Genomic DNA, 7,398 nt, shown 5'->3' on the forward strand with positions numbered 1-7,398 from the left:
CTTCATCATCTAGGTTGAATTTGTCTAGATTCTCCGTTGTCATTATTTTTGTTTTCTTTATGTTCAACAGTAAGCCTGTCTTTGCATTTTTCCCCCCTTGATTTTCCTTAATAGTTGTTCCAGATCTGGAATATTTTCTGCTAGTATTATGATGTCATCTGTGTATCTTAGATTGTTGATATTCCTTCCTCCTATTTTCACTCCTGCTTCCTCTGTGTCCAAGCCTGCTTTTCTTACAATAAGTTGCACAGATAGGGTGAAAGGATACAGCCTTGTCTGACCCCTTTGCCAACTGGGAACCATTCTATTTCTCAATGTTCTGTTCCAACAGTGGCCTCTTGTCCTGAGTGCAGATTCCTCACCAGATGTGTTGGCAGTCCCATGTCTGTACGTCTTGCATGATCTATGCAGTCAAAAGTTTTGCTATAGTCTATAAAGCATATGATTATTATTTTTTTGAAATTCCTTGATACGATCCATTAGCCATCATACAATGGCATCATACATTATTACAGTGTGGTCCCTAATGCCTCTTCCTTTCCTGAACCCTGTTTGGACCTCTGGGATTTCTCTCTCCATGTATGGTTGGAGTCTGTGTTGCAGACTTTTGAGCAGAATTTTGCTTGCATGGGAGATTAGTGCTATGATCCTATAGTTGTTGCAGGCTTTTGTGTCTCCTTTTTTGTGGATGGGGATGTATATTGATCATTTCCAATCTGTTGGTCATTGTTTTCATAAATAATTAATTCATAAATACAGTGGGACCTCAGTATCCATCAGGGAATCTGTTCTGCCCCCCCCCCCCATGCAGATACCAAAATCCGTGGATGCTCAAGTTCCTACCCACTGCCATTTTCCTCCTACTCCTCTCACCACCCAAGAAGAGCAGCTTCACATGCAGCCGCCCCAATCCAAAAGAAGCTGCTCTTCTTGAACAGCAGGAGAAATTGCGAGGAGGAGGAGGAGTGAGATTCATTCTCATTGATTTCAGTGAGTCTAGGCTTAGCATAATTAAGTTGGAAGAAACCCATTGATATAAATCCACTTGTTAGTCCCAATAGAATATACACACTCTAACTGTGAAACTTACATACATGTTTATTTAACAAATTCCCATTGATTCATCGTCTATTCAAACCGGGATTAACAGTTGGATTTAGGCCATTGTTTCTAACTGAGCACTTCTAAGCTTCCAATCCTTGTGTTGCTAATTGCTGAGGGAGAAGTGATAGTGGAGTGGTCTGTTTCTTCAGACACACACAGACCCAAATGTGTTGAAGATCTGTGTATAAATGAATAGGAGAAGAAAGGTTTAGCCTGCACAGTTAACAATTGCCTAAATAGATACAAGTAAAAGGGGGCAGACTGGTACTTTTGCTCCAGTGTTTTAGCAATTTTATAAAAGCTGGAATGAATTGAACTGACACTGCCAGCCTGAATTTACAACCTCTAGTGATGAGATTAGAGGAAGTTCCTGGGGCAGGAATAATGACATCATGGCTGCACTGAAGCTTAGCTGCAGCAGCACAGCTGTGGAAACGTGGTTGGTTATTGTGAAGCTTTGGTTTCTCATTACAGTTTCAATTATTCCCCACTGACAAACAATTTGAAAAATGTCATGCCTGGGCTTTACTAAGTAATTTTTTCAAACAAAATCAACAATTCGGCTTTATTTAAGTGGTCAATGGCAAACAGACCTTCATCAAAGCATGGTTCATACTCTTCGTCGGGGAAGAGAGGATAGGAACCAGTAGATAAAATAGTCATTGTTGTTTTGTTGTTAATTTATATAGCAGCATCATGTACATGGTATGATAAATAAGTTTTTAAAAAAATCTCTACCAATAACATGCAAGGGTGATGTAGGGAGAGGAAAGGACAAATACAGGGAGATATATTCTGGGTATATAACATCATAAGCATAGAATTAAACCATAATTCCAAGGGCTTTGAAAAACAAAAAAGTATTAAAATACCAGTGTTATTTTATGTATTAATTTTCATTAATACATATGTAATATAGCACTGAGCCAGTGTGGCATAGTGGTTTGAGTGTTGGACTACAGTTTTGGAGACCAGGGTTCAATTTCCACTCAGCCATGAAAGCCACTGGGTGACCTTGGGCAAATCACATGCTCTCAGCCTCAGGGGAAGGCAATGGCAAACCTCTTCTGAATGAATCTTGCCAAGAAACCCCCATGATAGGTTGTCCTTAGGAATGCCATGTCAGAAACGATTTGAAAAGCACGCAACAACAATTAATATTCACCTACACAGCTTTTACTTCATTCATTTGAAAACTGAAACTCATTGCATAGCTGGTTCATGTATTAGTTTTTCTCTGGGTTGGATCCCAATTGACTCATGTACAACATAGCTGAGAGAACAGCCCTCCCTTTGAAAGGCAGTCAAAAGCTAATCCTCCTTTTAAAATAGTCTTCTGTTTGAAGGATTGTTGAGTCCAAGTCTGATCTAAAGAGAAAAAACCATAAGGAAGGAAATCAGGGGCTTTATAATCATGCATCCAAAATTAATACCTGGACAGCAGATTCAGCAGGCATACACATCTGGGCACTGTCTTCCCTGTAAGAGCTGTTTGACAATGTAGATTACCTGAGAAGGGGGTAGACTCTTTTTCATTGGAGGTTCTTAAACAGAGGTTGGATGGTCTTTGGTAAGGAATGCTTTAGTTGTGGACAAACTAGCAGGTTTTACCAAATGGTTTCTTGGGTTCTGTTCATCTTTACAATGCTGCGATTCCACCCTTGAGCATTGCAATTCTGTTTCAATTATAAACCAAATTTTAATCTGGAGCCAGAATGCAGTGGTTTGAGCATTGGGCTAAAACTCTAGAGAATAGTTTGAATCCCTGCTTACTGGCTGAGCTTAGGCAAGTCACACTCTCTCAGCCTCAGAGGAAGGCAAAAGCAAACCCCTCTGAACTAATCCTATTAAGAAAGTCCCATGATAGGCTCACCTTTGGTTGGCCCTAAGTCAGAAATGATTTGAAGGCACTCACAAACAACATAAAGATTAGCGCATGCTGTTTTGCCCTCTTTTGTGATGTGTAGCTGTCCATACAAAGGTGAAGTGAACTTCCATGATTATTCCCAGGCCTCTCCTCCACTCCACCACTGAATACCATAGAATGGTAAAGAACCCGGTTGAATGATATAGGAGTGGAAGGAGAAGATGGTTCCACCCAGTTTGGACAAGGAATTCCTTCCTTCCCATCAGCTCTCTGTACTATATTCAGCCCCATTCCACAGGGACCCCAACCCTCTTGTTGCATTTTTATGCCAGCAAGCCTGAAGTATGGAGAGGGTGCTGGGGAAAAACTGCCCTTTCCTAAACTGTAAAACCTTGCATTCCATAGGATGTTGTCATGGTGCTTAAAGTGGAATCATAGTAATATAATTGTATAGTGTGAAAGGTGCCTGTTGTCTGTGTGGAGATGATACCAAAATGTCTATCTGTCTGTGTATGATCATTAGCATTGTCAGATGAAAAGCAGGACACAGTTCCTGTACCTTTAAAAGATGTGCAGAAGAGTTTTTACTGTTCAGACATTAAAAAATATGCATATATTATTCCATAATATACAAAGAGGGTGCGTGGAAGCACATTTTTAAATGTTTTTAATTCAAGTGTCTTTTAACATTTTTTGTTGATATATTGTAACAGTGAGTCTTATCAGGATTTTTAAAGTACCCAGAGTTGTTGTGACACAGTCCATTTCTTAGTCTGCTGTGTAGCTCAGAAACTATAAGGGTTAACCACCTTAATTACCATTTTAAAAGGCCCTCACATCTGTTAAGCTTCTTCACAGCTGTTGCATCTGAGGCAATGATAGCGTTTATTGGTAAAGAATTGATTGCTCCCATCTGCCAGTGATTTGTTGGGAGACCTGGGCCTTTGGGGACAAGCACACAAGAGCCCATTGTTCTGTATCATTTAGCTGCTCTTTTCAGATTGGGAAAGCTTTGGAGAAATGTCTCCAGGCAAGAGCTTGCCATTTGAAGAAATAACCTTCCACTGAAGAAGGCTTCTAGACACACCAAAAGACTAGTCTGCCATCGCTCTGAGAGCCTTCCTGACTTTTGATGTGATTCATTGATTAGACAACCCCTGATGTGAATGGAAGTTAAGTTCCAGACAAGAACACATGGTTGAGTAAAGAGAACAAATGAACAGGGTTGCTTCTTGGAACAATAAATGAAGGGAAAGACAGAGGAGGTAATGTGTTGATCACACTGTAGTGATTCCAGCTCTTCAGTGAATCATGTTTTTAATAAGGGACATGTAATTAAAATCAGTAGTTGTATGCTGTCACCAGGAAGAATAGTTTTGGAGAGGGGCTTTAGAGGCAAGACACCTTCTTTGCAATTTGGATCCAGACCTTCCATAAACTGGATCATGCGCACATGTTGGGTTCCCCCATCCTCAGTAAGGTATGCTTGTATTATACCACTACTGCTGAATGGGGAAAGGGGCTCAAGCTGAGTGAATAATACATTGTGTAAGGCCACCTACTGAGTTTATGTCTCATCTGACATTTGAACCAGGGGCTTCCTATCACAAGGAATATACTGCTTTGGATTGTACCAGCCCTCAACATATATTTGCACTAAAATGCCATTGATTTGAAAGCTTGTCAGTGTGATAAGAATTTTGGTTCTAATGTTCACAGAAAAGTAGCATTTCCTTTTGTCTTTTAGGAAAAAAAAACTGATTTGCTGCCTGACTACCCTGAGCCTGTCCTTTTGCATATGTCCATTTCACTTTAAAATTTAGGTCTTCAACTTATGTTTAGGCTTCTCTCTCTCTCTCTCCCTCTCCCTCTCTCTCTCTCTCTCTCTCTCTCTCTCGGAAATATAAAAAACTGATTTTTTTACTGCTGTCATTAAGCAAAGATTAAATATGGCTCGAATAAAGAAAGCACTGAATTTGCCTGAAGTAAAGGTTTAATTAGCTTATAAGATTGTAGAATTCAATATCATACTCATTGAGTGAGTGGTGAATTACTGATTCATTAGGATTACATCCCATTGTTCATTAATTCCAACATTTACATGCATTCTTCCCTGGACAGAAGTGTTTCTTTACAAGACTTTCAGCAAACATTTCCCCCCAGAAACCAAGTAATTAATAATAGCCATGAATACTAATAAACTGAATTATTCAAGAGAACTGTTTTGCTTATAATGGACCACTCCTATCTTTTGGAGCTCTAATACACGTATTACACCCATCACACTCCCAGTAGCATGACTAACTGTGCTAGCTACTAGTATTGTTGAAAACCTCTGTTAAGCTAGAAGATGAATACAAGGGAGCCAACAAAAGAAGAATGAGAGCAAGGGAGCTAAGAAAATGCTAACATCAGCTCCTCAACCTGCTGCCCTCCAAGTGTTTTGGATTTACAAAACTCATTATCAGTAGTGGCTGATGGGTATTTTTCACATGGTGAGGCAGGCTGTACTAAGAAGACTAATGATACTATGGCCCGTTACAGATGGGCTTAAAAGTATGTGCTGTGCACGCACAAAATGGCAGCAGCCATTCCACACGGCTGCCAACATCAATACGTCACGACCGCGCCGCCTCCAAAAGAGGCGGCGCAGTTGTGACGTATTGGGGTCGCGGCAGGGCGCCTAGGGCGCCCTTTTCACAACCCTGGAAGGAGCTCCGTTTCGGAGCTCCTTCCTGGTTTAGTCCGCTGGGCACAGCCTTCAGATGGCTGCGCCCAGCGGACCAAAGGAGAAAGGGGCCAAACGGCCTCTTTCTCCTCCCCGCCGCCGCGGGGTGTCCTTGGGGCTTGAAGCCCCAAGGACACCCCTTTCCAGGCTGCGGGGAAGGGGCCTTTTGCCACTTCCCCGCAGCCCAGAAAGCGGCGGATCGGGGCCTCAGTGGCTGCCGCTCTGGAAACTGAGGCCCCGATCCGGCAGGGAAAGGTGCGCCTACAGGCCGCCCCAAAGGGGCGGTCTGTAACGCGCCTATGTGTCACACCTCAGAGACCCTTTATAGAGCAAGATTTTTCATTGACAAAAGAAAGCTTCATTACAAATTATTAAAATTCGTTGGACCTCACTTAAATTGAAATCAGTTGGGCCTATGTTATCCACAAGTTACATTTCCTATTGATTTCAAAGGAATGGAAGGGCTTAAATCTGGTAACATCAACTGAATTGGGATTAGATGTTGACTAGTTTAGGGCCGGTAACTACACTTGTTTAATGTAGGTGTGATAATATGTATTCACATGAAGAATAATATGCAAATTAAAACAGATTGAGTTATTACTTATTTCTCAGAAGAAAATATTTTGAAAACATCTGTCAGTGCAAACATTTTATATACACAAGAGTTAAGCACATTCAGTTGTTAGGCCCATGTTCAGCAGACAGAATGAGTTAGTCAAAATGTTCATTTCCTCTAGTTTACTAAGAAGGTCAAGGTTGAAATAAATGTAGAAAGCCATTTGAAATCCAATCAGCTCTGTCTTGTTTTTCTAGGCAGGGAGAAATATAATTTGTCAGCTAGCATCTTTAATTCTATTTATTATTAATTAATATTTAATAAGAGTGCATAACAAATGAGGTATGCACAACCTGACTTGATTTCCAAATGGTTCATCTCATGAAAAAGTACATAACTAAGGGCTATAAAATATTTTCAATATTAGTTCTGACATAGAGCAAATATTGCAAATGAGTCAAGAGAAGCCTATCTGATGTACCTTCTAAACCTGAAAATAAATAACACATGCCATAAAATGTGTAAATTGTTGTAGACGGGGCTCAAACAATACCATTATTTGATGAGGAACTGACCAGAGTTTCTTGTCTGACTGCATTAAGTGATAATTGTCTAAATTGTGTTTGTACTGCTTTTACATTCACATCCAGATTATAATAATCTAATCCAATTGCTTGGCCAGAAGCCAAGAAGAATAAGTGATGACAGTGATACCCACATTTAGTGAGGTCAGGTTTAGGTCCTTACATAGCCATCTGCTTCCTGAGCTATCCCAATTTCCTTTTTATTTAAATGCTTTGTTTTTTATGATCACATTATAGAAATGAGTTCTTAAAATGTATAACTAACATGCAATAGCACAGTTTTGACAGATTTGCTGAATTTAAATGTTGATTTTGATATACTAGGTTTGGATTGCAACACATAGCCTGGGCCTAAATTTTGTTGCCTTGAAATATTTTCATGATTCAAATTATGCAACATAATGGATGAAATGCTTGGTGCAAGTATAGATTACCTAGTTCCGATATGTGTTTAGCCATGAAATTGACTTGGTAGATTGCATGGGGGCCGGGTGTGGTAATGCCTTGCTTTAAAGAAGAATCTCGTCCCTTCTATATAAAAGATAGTAGCAGTGCC

This window comes from Sceloporus occidentalis, unplaced genomic scaffold (assembly GCF_023333645.1).
Source record: "Sceloporus occidentalis isolate IW3139 unplaced genomic scaffold, rSceOcc1.0.p SCAF_2, whole genome shotgun sequence".
NCBI lineage: Eukaryota > Metazoa > Chordata > Lepidosauria > Squamata > Phrynosomatidae > Sceloporus > Sceloporus occidentalis.